Here is a 15,690-nt window from a genome sequence, read left to right as displayed (position 1 = left end):
CTTGATCCTTTTAACCTCAAAGTCCCCAGGATCATAGTCCTTCCTATCCTAAACACCCCACACAACTTCTTTGGCTTCAAGTAACTCCCTGGTGATCACATTGAGCTGGTAAAGTTTACTGCAGTAAACTTTAGAGCTCACTAACTATTTAACCCTAGCTGTTTTCACCAAGTTACCACCATAGATCAAACCTACTTTGGATGGACTATCAGCTAGACAACATTTTAGGTGTTGTAGATCATTTAATGTGCCATGTCACATGGTGACCATGCAGCTGGCATGCCTGTTGGCGCGCTCTGTGTGCAGTGGCCGTGTCCAGAGCATTGTTTGTGCTGGACCCCCTCCTCCTCTGGTCGTCTTAGAGCCTGTGATCATGTCCAGCATGTTTCCCGCGTCGTCGCCGTTCTCCTGGACCGCTCTCCCCCTCCGTCCTCTTTCTCACCGACGCTCGCCGACGAGCGCCCACGAGAGATCTGTGGCTGACCGAGCTTTTATGGCGCTTGGCCTCTTCCTCTGCCCCTCCTTTGGCCCCCTCCTGCCCCGTGAGGTCCTCCCTGTGCGTCACCATCGCCTTCCCCTGAGCCCATGCGTGAGCACACGCGTCCGCGGCGCCGAACACGCATCGCCGGCGGTGCCAGCTCGGCCTCCCTTGCCCCGCCTATAAAAGGCCATCCCCCAAGCCTCCCGAGCTCACCTCTGGCCTCTCCACTCTCCACTAGCCCCGCCCAAGCTCTTCCCCGAGCTCGAGACGCCCTCCACGACCACCATTGCCGCCATGGCCGCTGCCCCCTCCGGCCTAAATTCGGCCGAAGCCGAGCCCTCCCCCACCTCTAGCCACCACCATCGCCTTCCCCGCACTCCGGCGAGTCTCCCCTGCCCTTCCCCTCATCGCTGGAGCCCCACTAGGGCCGTGCCCCTCGTCCATCCGCCGCCTGTGTAGTCCCCGTCGCCGCGGCCTGCTCTCCGCTCTAGCACTCCCCTACGCCAGCTCTCCCTCTGGATGGGCGCGGTGCAGCCTCCCGAGTACGCCGGTGCCCTCTCCCTAGCCGGAGATGGCCGGAGCCACCGACAAGCCTCGTCGGCGCTGCTCCCCTCCCTCTGTTCCGTCGGGCGTCAATAAGGAGGAAGAAGACGAAGGCGTTGACACCTTGGAGCCTGCCAGCTGGCCGCGGGCCCTGCGTGTCAGCCTCACGTTGTTGACCGGTCAGCGCCAGGTGGATAAGTGATGGGCCCCACCCGTGGGACCCACACGCGTCAGCCCCGCCACTATTCCAATGGATAAGGTGAAGGCGTATTTCCCAGATTGCGCTTTCACTTTTTCTGTTCAGGCCCCTGGTTGAAAATATTTTCATTACAGATGGGTCCCTGGCAGAAAAACTATCATATCTTTTTATCCGTAACTCCAAATGAGGTGATTCCAAAGCCTACTTCTTCATTTTGTCAAACCCTTTCTGTTGGTGTCACTTTCATTATGTTTTGGCATACTAAAAATGACCATTTTGCCCCTGCCCTTATTCAGCCCCCTCCGAGAGAGTACGATTTTCGGTGATTCGTTCCACGAGTTTCTCCCACTTCTCCCTGGTGCCTTCTTCATCCCCAGGCAAGCCACAATACCCACTTGCATGATAGTCATGCAGTAGCCATGGTTTTCAACTTGAATCTTTATTAAATAGTTGCTTGTTGAAAAGATGGTTATCGTTGTTTCGGTGATGTCTAGATTTGCATGTTCACTTTTGTGCTATGTTGTTTTGTACTCTGTAATTATGTTATACCTGCTAGTATTACCTGTCATATGTTTATGCTTGCTAGTAGTACATGTTGATGTTGGAGATGGTCATGCTAGTTAGTATGCCATGCTCAGTGGATATGAGTTGTTTTTGATATGGTGGATAGTTATGTGATATCCTCATGATGATATTGATAACATGTTCATGCATTTTATCATGGCTCAGCATATTTGCATTCAAGTTAACCAGATTAAATTGAAATTGAACACCTGTTGGCTGAGTCATGGTGCCGCTGAATCGATGCTGACCAGTGCAACCACGCTTACCGGTATGGGATGGTCCTAACTGGGTCTATTGTTGTGCCTCTCGCCGGTGCCTCCAACGAGGGAAGGTTATGGGCGCGCACTACCCCGATCAGGTAGGCGGACATAAACCTTGTGTGCCCGTAGTTGTTATAGTCGGCGGATCCCCGTGTGGGATCGTTTATGTTTTGGCCACGATGGTGGTTGTTGTGTCTGGAGGTAGACACGGGGCCACACATGACAGCCCAAAGGGGAGTGAGTCGGAGTGGCCGGGAGACTGTCATGGCGGTAGATCGGTTTTGTCGGAACGTCGTTGGTCCACCCGAATGGGTGTGAGAGGTCATGGGTTCCGTAGTGTGGGTACAATGTACTAACCTCTGCAGAGTGTATAATAAATTTATCGATAGCTGCGCCCGCGGATCATGGCCCAGGTCGAAAGTAGGTCACACCATGAGTCAACAGTAATAAGAATAATGTGCTTAATAACAGTGAGATAAGTGGGTTGTGATCGCCGTAAGGATCACGGGCCATGCAGTGGTCGGGTTGTGATCGTCGTAAGGATCACGGGCCATGTAGTGGTCGGGTTGTGATCGCTGTAAGGATCACGGGCCAAGTGTTGGTCGGGTGGTTATCGCTGTAAAGATCACGGTGGTATCGAGGATACCAAGATGTTGTATATTTGTGATGTTGTGCGAGAATCGTGGGTAAAGGTCAAGCTCCTTGTGGTCATTTGATGATTACTACAGTATTGTTTATACCAAGCTTGATTTGATCCTGAGATGATCGTGTGATGTCCGAGGTTGGTAAGTGATGCATGTGATGGTTACAAGGTAACCCGAGCAAAATAAATGGTGCATGAAGTGTCATCATGTTGCATGCTAGTATTGTCGGATTATTATGTTCATGTTGTGATAGCTGTATCGTGTTTATGTTGGTCATGCCATGTTATATTGTTCTGATGATATCATGATAATTCCTGTTTAACCTGTAATTGCCATGCTATTGTTTGTCTTGAATGCTTCTGGTTAGTGTGAGCTTGCAAGTACATTCAATGTACTGACCTGGCGTGTCATGCCAGTTTGCAGGTCATGCTGGATGTGATTGCTTGCTTGTCGTGGTTTCTGTTCGTGCAAGCTAGGATAAGCGTTCCAGCCAGAGTCCCTGCGGAGTGGAGTTTCACCACCGTCGCCGTTGTTCCGCTGCTAGAGTTATTCCGCTGCTTCGAGTTGTTTCTGATGCCTGCATAGAGCAACTGAGGATGGAGTAGTGTCTCCGTACCGATGTTATTCAATGTAATATCGGATACCTTGTATTCATATTCGTGTAATAATAGAAGGCTGGTTTGTTCTATACTAAGCAGTGTCGTATTCCAGAAGACTTCTCCTCAATCTCTGGGCTGGAATACAGGGCGTTCCGGTTTTCTCTGGGCCGGGGTGCCACACTTGCGCCTTCCCGCATCTCGAGTTCCAACACTCGAAGCTCAAGCTTAGGCACCTCGGATCTTCAATCATGTCTGGATCCAACCTTCAAGGCCAGTGGATGGCCTCCTCGGTCACACAGGAGGACATTGCGAAGCTTAGGGAGGCCAGATATCTGACCGCCAACATCAAGCACAGGCTTCCTGCTCCAGGGCAGGTCATCCCCACTCCCGAGCCCAACGAGAGCGTCATATTTGTTTCTCACTTCCTCCGAGGCTTAGGCTTCACCCTCGATCCCTTCGTGAGAGGGCTCATGTTCTATTACGGGCTAGATTTTCATGATCTAGCTCCAGACTCCATCCTTCACATCTCGTCGTTTATCTTCGTGTGCGAAGCCTTCCTCCACATCACCCCACACTTCGGCTTATGGCACAAGACCTTCAATGTAAAGCCAAAGGTGATCAAGGGGCGACACGCGGAGTCTGGAGGCACTGCAATAAGCAGAAACGCTGATGCCCCACGGCTAGAGGGTTTCTTCTCGGAGGTGTCCGATCTATGGCAGCGGAGGTGGTTCTACGTCACGGCTCCCCAAGGCACAAAGTGGGCGGCTGCCCCCGATTTCCGCTCGGGCCCTCCACCTCAACTGGCGTCATGGGCCAACGTGGGGCTGGACTGGGGGCCTGCTAATGACGTACCAACATTGCAGAGCCATATTCGGGAGCTCCTTGAGAGGGACATCGGTCTTGTCAGGATAATTTAGGTAATGCTAGTTTGACGGATCCTGCCGTGCAAACGTCGGCCTCTCCGAATATGGGAGTTCAACCCAGAGGTTCCGCGAACTATTCAGCACTTCTTCGGCATGACACTCGAAGGGATGTACAGGTTGTTCTTCGGACCACGAGTAAAGTGTCCAGATACCACCGAGGATGCGGGCCTGAGCTGCAACTGCCCAGATACCCAAGTAAGTAACCCTGAAACCGAACACTTCGTTTATATTTATCACAACATTATTCTAAAAACTATCCACGGCCAGGATTGGCTTAGCAAGGCGGAGAGAATCAGGTGTCCGGCCCCACTTCCTGAAGGCTCGCCTAATCCTGCAATAGCCAGGATGCTTAGACGTGTGCTAAGTCAAGTGACCTCCGGGAAAGACGAAGGGAAGAATAGAGAAGCTGAGCTTCACACATTGTACATCCAAGCCGGGGGAATTACTATCCCCACGAAGGAGGATAGTCGGGGAGGGGAATCTAAGGTTTCCTCCCTCCGTGAGAAGAAGAGGGCCGCCTTTGAAGACTTGGAAACGGAGGTGGCTAGACAAGGGAAGAAAACTTCACCAGGAGGCCCTGCCCCGGAGGGCATCCTCACCATGACATGCAAGGCAAACGGGCCAGCCCTCCACCGAGTTGTAAGTAAATCGTAAATACAAAGCTACCGCTTCTTCCTTCGAGAACAATAACTAGGATCCATCCTTTGCAGTCCAGCTAGTAGCTCTTCTCGACAGAGTTCGTCTTCAGGGGATCTTCTTCCGGAGATGATGGAGAGTGAAACCCCACCGGCCTCTCCGCCCCATGGGGCGGGCGACCCTGGGTGTTGTCACGGAGGAGTCCAGATTCGCCGAGGCCAGAAAGTAGCACTTCGCCCGCCCTAAGCCCGGAGCGTTCGGCTCCCACGGGGGGGGGGCGCAATAAGAAGGGTATGGTAGATTCCGGCGACCGGCCGGACACACTGACGGGCCTTCTGGAGCAAGCTGCTCTCTCGGAGGATCACCGTACGTTAATGGGTACGGTGTTTGAGAAGATTTCATCTGCCACAAGCGGGTTGAATGAAGCTTTTACGAGCCTGCTCAAAGGCTTTGATGTACATAATGAAATACATAATTTTTCGGTTGTACCGCACACGCTAGGTGTGCTCCGTATAGATAGTAGCCCCTGAGACTCTGGTTGCCAGCCCTAGGCGGCAAACAGAGGATCACACTCCCAAGTAATGATTGCACTGCATTCATGCGTAGGTGGCTAAGGCTCCGGCGGTAGACCGGACCGCTGAATTCGTTGAACTGAGGCGACAGATTGATGTTGTGGACGTCGACATCATGCATGTAAACGAGCGACTTGACGAGTCATAGAGTATGTGATCTTTTTTTCCTTATTTGTTTTGGGAAATATTAAGAGGAGCATAATGTCAATGTGATATGCTTTGGCTGCAGGTGGAGCTGCAGCCGTGGAGGCCCTGAGGGCGGAACTTGCCCTAGCCAAGGAACAAGCCCGGGCTAGCAATGCGGCTGCCCTAAAGGCGGCCGAAGATTTGAGAGCCAAACAGGCTGCTCATCGCCGAAGCGAAGATAAAATAGCCGAGATGGTTGTGGAGCTGAGAGACGCCGTCGGCCGGAATGAGCTCTTTGAAAAGGAGAATCAGGCGAAGTCGGCTGACCTGAAGAAGGCCCTTGATGCGGCCAAGGAGATGCGTTCTGAAATTAGAGCTGCGCGGGAGGAGCTTCGACAGGCTAGAGAAATCATGGCTGGAAGCCCCTATTTGTTGTGGATGAAGTTCTTAGTGTTGGAAATATGCCCTAGAGGCAATAATAAAATCATTATTATTATATTTCCTTGTTCATGATAATTGTCTTTATTCATGCTATAATTGTGTTATCTGGAAATCGTAATACATGTGTGAATAACAGACATCAACATGTCCCTAGTGAGCCTCTAGTTGACTAGCTCGTTGATCAACAGATAGTCATGGTTTCCTGACTATGGACACTGGATGTCATTGATAACGAGATCACATCATTAGGAGAATGATGTGATGGACAAGACCCAATCCTAAACATGGCACAAGATCGTATAGTTCGTTTGCTAGAGTTTTCCAATGTCAAGTATCTTTTCCTTAGACCATGAGATCGTGTAACTCCCGGATACCGTAGGAGTGCTTTGGGTATGCCAAACGTCACAACGTAACTGGGTGACTATAAAGGTAGACTACGGGTATCTCCGAAAGTGTCTGTTGGGTGACATGGATCAAGATTGGGATTTGTCACTCCGTATGACGGAGAGGTATCACTGGGCCCACTTGGTAATGCATCATCATAATGAGCTCAGAGTGACCAAGTGTCTGGTCACGGGATCATGCATTATGGTACGAGTAAAGTGACTTGCCGGTAACGAGATTGAACGAGGTATTGGGATACCGACGATCGAATCTCGGGCAAGTAACATATCGATAGACAAAGGGAATAGCTACGGGGTTGATAGAATCCTCGACATCGTGGTTCATCCGATGAGATCATCGTGGAGCATGTGGGAGCCAACATGGGTATCCAGATCCCGCTGTTGGTTATTGACCGGAGAGTCGTCTCGGTCATGTCTGCTTATCTCCCGAACCCGTAGGGTCTACACACTTAAGGTTCAGTTACGCTAGGGTTGTAGGGATATGTATATGCAGTAACCCGAATGTTGTTCGGAGTCCCGGATGAGATCCCGGACGTCACGAGGAGTTCCGGAATGGTCCGGAGGTAAAGATTTATATATGGGAAGTCCTGTTTCGGGCATCGGGACAAGTTTCGGGGTTATCGGTATTGTACCGGGACCACCGAAAGGGTCCCGGGGGTCCACCGGGTGGGTCCACCTGTCCCGGGGGGCCACATGGGCTGTAGGGGGTGCGCCTTGGCCTACATGGGCCAAGGGCACCAGCCCCACATAGGCCCATGCGCCTAGGGTTTGAGGGGGAAAGAGTCCTAGGAGGGGAAGGCACCTCCTAGGTGCCTTGGGGGGGAGGGAAACCCCCCTTGGCCGCCGCACCCCCTAGGAGATTGGATCTCCTAGGGCCGGCCAACCCTCCTTGGCCCTCCTATATATAGTGGGGGGAGAGGAGGGACTTCATACCTGAACGCCTTGGCCTTTGGTTGCCTCCTTCTCCCTCCCCAACACCTCCTCCACCTCCATAGTGCTTAGCGAAGCTCTGCCGGAGTACTGCAGCTCCATCAACACCACGCCGTCGTGCTGCTGCTGGTGCCATCTCCCTCAACCTCTCTTCCCTCCCTTGCTGGATCAAGAAGGAGGAGACGTGGCTGTTCCGTACGTGTGTTGAACGCGGAGGTGCCGTCCGTTCGGCGCTGGTCATCGGTGATTTGAATCACGTCGAGTACGACTACATCATGACCGTTCTTTTGAACGCTTCCGCTCGCGATCTACAAAGGTATGTAGATGCATCTAATCACTCGTTGCTAGATGAACTCCTAGATGATCTTGGTGAAACGCGTAGGAAAATTTTTGTTTTCTGCAACGTTCCCCAACAGTGGCATCATGAGCTAGGTCTATGCGTAGTTCTTCTTGTGCGAGTAGAACACAATTTGTTGTGGGCGTAGATTTGTCAACTTTCTTGCCGTTACTAGTCCTTTCTTGCTTCAGCGGTATTGTGGGATGAAGCGGCCCAGACCAACCTTACACGTACGCTTACGTGAGACCGGTTCCACCGACTAACATGCACTAGTTGCATAAGGTGGCTGGCGGGTGTCTGTCTCTCCCACTTTAGTTGGAGCGGAATCGATGAACAGGGTCCTTATGAAGGGTAAATAGAAGTTGACAAATCACGTTGTGGCTTTAACGTAGGTAAGAAGACGTTCTTGCTAGAACCCTAATTCAGCCACGTAAAACTTGCAACAACAATTAGAGGACGTCTAACTTGTTTTTGCAGCAAGTGGTTTGTGATATGATATGGCCAAAGTTGTGATGAATGATGAATGATCTATATGTGGTGTATGAGATGTTCATGCTATTGTAATAGGATTCACGACTTGCATGTCGATGAGTATGACAACCGGCAGGAGCCATAGGAGTTGTCATTATTCTTTTAATGACCTGCGTGTCATCGAGAAACGCCATGTAAATTACTTTACTTTATTGCTAAACGCGTTAGCCATAGTAGTAGAAGTAATAGTTGGCGAGCAACTTCATGGAGACACGATGATGGAGATCATGATGATGGAGATCATGGTGTCAAGCCGGTGACAAGATGATCATGGAGCCCCAAGATGGAGATCAAAGGAGCTATGTGATATTGGCCATATCATGTCACGTTTATTATTTGATTGCATGTGATGTTTATCATGTTTTGCATCTTGTTTACTTAGAACGACGGTAGTAAATAAGATGATCCCTCACAATAAATTCAATAAGTGTTCCCCCTAACTGTGCACCGTTGCGACAGTTCGCTGTTTCAAAACACCACGTGATGATCGGGTGTTTTATTCAGACGTTCACATACAACGGGTGTAAGACAGATTTACACATGCAAACACTTAGGTTGACTTGACGAGCCTAGCATGTACAGACATGGCCTCGGAACACAGAAGACCGAAAGGTCGAGCATGAGTCATATAGAAGATACGATCAACATGAAGATGTTCACCGATGTTGACTAGTCCGTCTCACGTGATGATCGGACACGGTCTAGTTTAACTCGGATCATGTAATACTTAGATGACTAGAGGGATGTCTAATCTAAGTGGGAGTTCACTAATAATTTGATTAGTTGAACTTAATTATCATGAACTTAGTCTAAAATCTTTGCAATATGTCTTGTAGATCAAATGGCCAACGTAGTCCTCAACTTCAACGCGTTCCTAGAGAAAACTAAGATGAAAGACGATGGCAGCAACTATACGGACTGGGTCCGGAACCTGAGGATCATCCTCATAGCTGCCAAGAAAGATTATGTCCTACAAGCACCGCTTGGTGACGCACCCGTTCTCCCTGCGGAACAAGACGTTATGAACGCTTGGCAGGCACGTTTCGATGACTACTCCCTCGTTCAGTGCGGCATGCTTTACAGCCTAGAGCCGGGGCTCCAAAAGCGTTTTGAGAGACATGGAGCATATGAGATGTTCGAAGAGCTGAAAATGGTTTTCCAAGCTCATGCCCGGGTCGAGAGATATGAAGTCTCCGACAAATTCTTCAGCTGTAAGATGGAGGAAAATAGTTCTGTCAGTGAGCACATACTCACTATGTCTGGGTTGCATAACCGCTTGACTCAGCTGGGAGTTAATCTCCCGGATGATGCGGTCATTGACAGAATCCTCCAGTCGCTTCCACCAAGCTACAAGAGCTTTGTGATGAACTTCAATATGCAGGGGATGGAAAAGACCATTCCTGAAGTATTTGCTATGCTGAAATCAGCAGAGGTAGAAGTCAGTAAGGAACATCAAGTGTTGATGGTCAATAAAACCACTAAGTTCAAGAAAGGCAAGGGTAAAAAGAACTTCAAGAAGGACGGCAAGGAGGTTGCCGCGCCCGGCAAGCAAGCTGCCGGGAAGAAGCCAAAGAATGGACCCAAGCCCGAGACTAAGTGCTTTTATTGCAAGGGAAGCGGTCACTGGAAGCGGAACTGCCCTAAGTACTTAGCGGATAAGAAGGCCGGCAAAACCAAAGGTATATGTGATATACATGTAATTGATGTGTACCTTACTAGTGCCCGTAGTGGCTCCTGGGTATTTGATACCGGTGCAGTTGCTCACATTTGTAACTCAAAGCAGGGGCTGCGGAATAAGCGGAAACTGGCAAAGGACGAGGTGACGATGCGCGTCGGGAATGGTTCCAAGGTCAATGTGATCGCCGTCGGCACGCTACCTCTGCATCTCCCTTCGGGATTAGTTTTAAACCTTAATTATTGTTATTTAGTGCCAGCTTTGAGCATGAACATTGTATCGGGATCTCGTTTAATTCGAGATGGCTACTCTTTTAAATCTGAGAATAATGGTTGTTCCATTTTTATGAGAGATATGTTTTATGGTCATGCTCCTATGGTGAATGGTTTATTCTTTATGAATCTCGAACGTGATGCTACACATGTTCATAATGTGAGTACCAAAAGAAGTAAGGTTGATAATGATAGTCCCACATACTTGTGGCACTGCCGCCTTGGTCACATAGGTGTCAAACGCATGAAGAAGCTCCATGCTGATGGACTTTTAGAGTCTCTTGATTATGAATCATTTGACACGTGCGAACCATGCCTTATGGGTAAAATGACCAAGACTCCGTTCTCAGGAACAATGGAGCGAGCAACCGACTTATTGGAAATCATACATACTGATGTGTGCGGTCCGATGAGTGTTGAGGCTCGCGGTGGCTATCGTTATGTTCTCACCCTCACTGATGATTTAAGTAGGTATGGGTATATCTACTTAATGAAACACAAGTCTGAAACCTTTGAAAAGTTCAAGGAATTTCAGAGGGAGGTTGAAAATCAACGTGACAGGAAAATCAAGTTTCTACGATCAGATCGTGGAGGAGAATACTTGAGTCACGAGTTTGGGGCACACTTAAGAAAATGTGGAATAGTTTCACAACTCACGCCGCCTGGAACACCTCAGCGTAATGGTGTGTCCGAACGTCGTAATCGCACTCTGTTAGAAATGGTGCGATCTATGATGTCTCTTACCGATTTACCGCTTTCTTTTTGGGGCTATGCTTTAGACACTGCCGCATTCACTTTAAATAGGGCTCCGTCGAAATCCGTTGAGACGACACCGTATGAATTATGGTTTGGGAAGAAACCTAAGCTGTCGTTTCTAAAAGTTTGGGGATGCGATGCTTATGTCAAGAAACGTCAACCTGAAAAGCTCGAACCCAAGTCGGAAAAATGCGTCTTCATAGGATACCCAAAAGAAACTATTGGGTACACCTTCTACCTCAGATCCAAAGGCAAGATCTTTGTTGCCAAGAATGGGTCCTTTCTGGAGAAAGAGTTTCTCTCGAAAGAAGTAACTGGGAGGAAAGTAGAGCTTGATGAAGTATTACCTCTTGAACCGGAAAATGGCGCAACTCAAGAAAATGTTCCTGAGGTGCCTGCACCAACTAGAGAGGAAGTTAATGAAAATGATCAAGATACTTCTGATCAAGCCCCTACTGAAATTCGAAGGTCCACAAGGACACGTTCCGCACCAGAGTGGTACGGCAACCCTGTCTTGGAAATCATGCTGTTAGACAATGGTGAACCTTCGAACTATGAAGAAGCGATGGCGGGCCCGGATTCCGACAAATGGCTGGAAGCCATGAAATCCGAGATAGGATCCATGTATGAAAACAAAGCATGGACTTTGACTGACTTGCCCGTTGAGCGGCGAGCCATAGAAAATAAATGGATCTTTAAGAGGAAGACAGACGCGGATGGTAATGTGACCATCTATAAAGCTCGGCTTGTCGCTAAGGGTTATCGACAAGTTCAAGGGGTTGACTACGATGAGACTTTCTCACCGGTAGCGAAGCTGAAGTCCGTCCGAATCATGTTAGCAATTGCCGCATTCTATGATTACGAAATATGGCAAATGGACGTCAAAACGGCATTCCTTAATGGTTTCCTTAAGGAAGAATTGTATATGATGCAGCCGGAAGGTTTTGTCGATCCTAAGAATGCTGACAAAGTGTGCAAGCTCCATCGCTCGATTTATGGGCTGGTGCAAGCATCTCGGAGTTGGAACATTCGCTTTGATGAGATGATCAAAGCGTTTGGGTTTACACAGACTTATGGAGAAGCCTGCGTTTACAAGAAAGTGAGTGGGAGCTCTGTAGCATTTCTCATATTATATGTAGATGACATACTTTTGATGGGAAATGATATAGAACTCTTGGACAGCATCAAGGCCTACTTGAATAAAAGTTTTTCAATGAAGGACCTTGGAGAGGCTGCTTATATATTAGGCATCAAAATCTATAGAGATAGATCGAGACGCCTCATAGGTCTTTCACAAAGCACATACCTTGATAAGATATTGAAGAAGTTCAATATGGATCAATCCAAGAAGGGGTTCTTGCCTGTGTTGCAAGGTATGAAATTGAGCTCAGCTCAATGTCCGACCACGGCAGAAGATATAGAAGAGATGAGCGTCATCCCCTATGCCTCAGCCATAGGTTCTATTATGTATGCCATGCTGTGTACCAGAACTGATGTAAACCTTGCCGTAAGTTTGGTAGGAAGGTACCAAAGTAATCCCGGCAAGGAACACTGGACAGCGGTCAAGAATATCCTGAAGTACCTGAAAAGGACTAAGGAAATGTTTCTCGTTTATGGAGGTGACGAAGAGCTCGTCGTAAAGGGTTACGTCGATGCTAGCTTCGACACTGATCTGGATGACTCTAAGTCACAAACCGGATACGTGTATATTTTGAATGGTGGGGCACTAAGCTGGTGCAGTTGCAAGCAAAGCGTCGTGGCGGGATCTACATGTGAAGCGGAGTACATGGCAGCCTCGGAGGCAGCACATGAAGCAATATGGGTGAAGGAGTTCATCACCGACCTAGGAGTCATACCCAATGCGTCGGGGCCGATCAAGCTCTTCTGTGACAACACTGGAGCTATTGCACTTGCCAAGGAGCCCAGGTTTCACAAGAAGACAAGGCACATCAAGCGTCGCTTCAACTCCATTCGTGAAAATGTTCAAGATGGAGACATAGAGATTTGTAAAGTACATACGGACCTGAATGTGGCAGATCCGTTGACTAAACCTCTCCCTAGAGCAAAACATGATCAACACCAGAATTCCATGGGTGTTCGATTCATCACAATGTAACTAGATTATTGACTCTAGTGCAAGTGGGAGACTGTTGGAAATATGCCCTAGAGGCAATAATAAAAGCATTATTATTATATTTCCTTGTTCATGATAATTGTCTTTATTCATGCTATAATTGTGTTATCTGGAAATCGTAATACATGTGTGAATAATAGACATCAACATGTCCCTAGTGAGCCTCTAGTTGACTAGCTCGTTGATCAACAGATAGTCATGGTTTCCTGACTATGGACACTGGATGTCATTGATAACGAGATCACATCATTAGGAGAATGATGTGATGGACAAGACCCAATCCTAAACATGGCACAAGATCGTATAGTTCGTTTGCTAGAGTTTTCCAATGTCAAGTATCTTTTCCTTAGACCATGAGATCGTGTAACTCCCGGATACCGTAGGAGTGCTTTGGGTATGCCAAACGTCACAACGTAACTGGGTGACTATAAAGGTAGACTACGGGTATCTCCGAAAGTGTCTGTTGGGTGACATGGATCAAGACTGGGATTTGTCACTCCGTATGACGGAGAGGTATCACTGGGCCCACTCGGTAATGCATCATCATAATGAGCTCAGAGTGACCAAGTGTCTGGTCATGGGATCATGCATTACGGTACGAGTAAAGTGACTTGCCGGTAATGAGATTGAATGAGGTATTGGGATACCGACGATCGAATCTCGGGCAAGTAACATATCGATAGACAAAGGGAATAGCTACGGGGGTGATAGAATCCTCGACATCGTGGTTCATCCGATGAGATCATCGTGGAGCATGTGGGAGCCAACATGGGTATCCAGATCCCGCTGTTGGTTATTGACCGGAGAGTCGTCTCGGTCATGTCTGCTTATCTCCCGAACCCGTAGGGTCTACACACTTAAGGTTCAGTTACGATAGGGTTGTAGGGATATGTATATACAGTAACCCGAATGTTGTTCGGAGTCCCGGATGAGATCCCGGACGTCACGAGGAGTTCCGGAATGGTCCGTAGGTAAAGATTTATATATGGGAAGTCCTGTTTCGGGCATCGGGACAAGTTTCGAGGTTATCGGTATTGTACCGGGACCACCGGAAGGGTCCCGGGGGTCCACCGGGTGGGTCCACCTGTCCCGGGGGGCCACATGGGCTGTAGGGGGTGCGCCTTGGCCTACATGGGCCAAGGGCACCAGCCCCACATAGGCCCATGCGCCTAGGGTTTGAGGGGGAAAGAGTCCTAGGAGGGGAAGGCACCTCCTAGGTGCCTTGGGGGGGAGGGAAACCCCCCTTGGCCGCCGCACCCCCTAGGAGATTGGATCTCCTAGGGCCGGCCAACCCCCCTTGGCCCTCCTATATATAGTGGGGGGAGAGGAGGGACTTCATACCTGAACGCCTTGGCCTTTGGTTGCCTCCTTCTCCCTCCCCAACACCTCCTCCACCTCCATAGTGCTTAGCGAAGCTCTGCCGGAGTACTGCAGCTCCATCAACACCACGCCGTCGTGCTGCTGCTGGTGCCATCTCCCTCAACCTCTCTTTCCTCCCTTGCTGGATCAAGAAGGAGGAGACGTGGCTGTTCCGTACGTGTGTTGAACGCGGAGGTGCCGTCCGTTCGGCGCTGGTCATCGGTGATTTGAATCACGTCGAGTACGACTACATCATCACCGTTCTTTTGAACGCTTCCGCTCGCGATCTACAAAGGTATGTAGATGCATCTAATCACTCGTTGCTAGATGAACTCCTAGATGATCTTGGTGAAACGCGTAGGAAAATTTTTGTTTTCTGCAACGTTCCCCAACACTTAGATCCAAAGTACGCTCCTCTAGATCAGCTTTGGAGTGCTGCAGATGCGTATGCGGATTTGGCAAAAAGTATGGCTGATGCAACCAAGTTCTTCAAGGATCAAAAAGATAATGAAGTAGAAAGGCTGTTCTGGTCGCAATTCAGTGCTCCAACGTGCCCGTTGCCATTGAGTGAGAGGATGGCCGCTATGGCTGAGCTCCATAGGTTGTCCGGTCTTGCAATGAGGTCTGTAATAGACCATCTATGGCCGAAGGGACCGAGACCGGACATTTATTTTGGTTTAGTGCAACAATTAATTGGCGTCGTATCATGAATCGATGCCATGAAGAGGTCGGTGTGCATAGAGGGTGCGTGGATGGCTCTTGCCCATGTTAAAACATATTGGGAGGATATCGAGGCCACCATCATTGCAACCCAGAATCTGGCAGGAAGCCAGGACCCAGCCGACCACTATTTTGAGCAGGTCACAGAAGGTGCCCGTTTAATAGAGGCTCAGTGCTCGAAGAGTGTCATGTTTGAGTGACAAGTCATTCAATTGTAAAAACAATTCTACTTTAATTATAGAGGCTATGTTTATACTTTCACCCAAAAGTGTTATAGTGCCTCCTGTGCGGCTGTTTGATGTATATATAGAACCTGAAAGTTAGCAGTCGTTGGCTTCAGCCCCCACGCATATAATGCAGGGGTGTTCGCAAAAATGTGTGTAATCACACTTGATCCAATGTCTTGGTCCATTAAGGAGGTGATCGCATGTCGAACTAGGCAACCGGACTATACAGCTTTAACACTTTCACTCAGCCATAGGAGTTTGACGGTGGGGCTACTATGTAGCCCCTGGTACCTTCACGTGCATCCGGATACGGGCGCATATGTACATGACCGGGAAATGGCCCTTCGTTAATGCGGA

The sequence above is a fragment of the Triticum dicoccoides genome, chromosome 6B (genome assembly GCF_002162155.2).
Source record: "Triticum dicoccoides isolate Atlit2015 ecotype Zavitan chromosome 6B, WEW_v2.0, whole genome shotgun sequence".
Taxonomy (NCBI): Eukaryota; Viridiplantae; Streptophyta; class Magnoliopsida; order Poales; family Poaceae; genus Triticum; species Triticum dicoccoides.
This window is presented reverse-complemented; position numbering follows the sequence as displayed.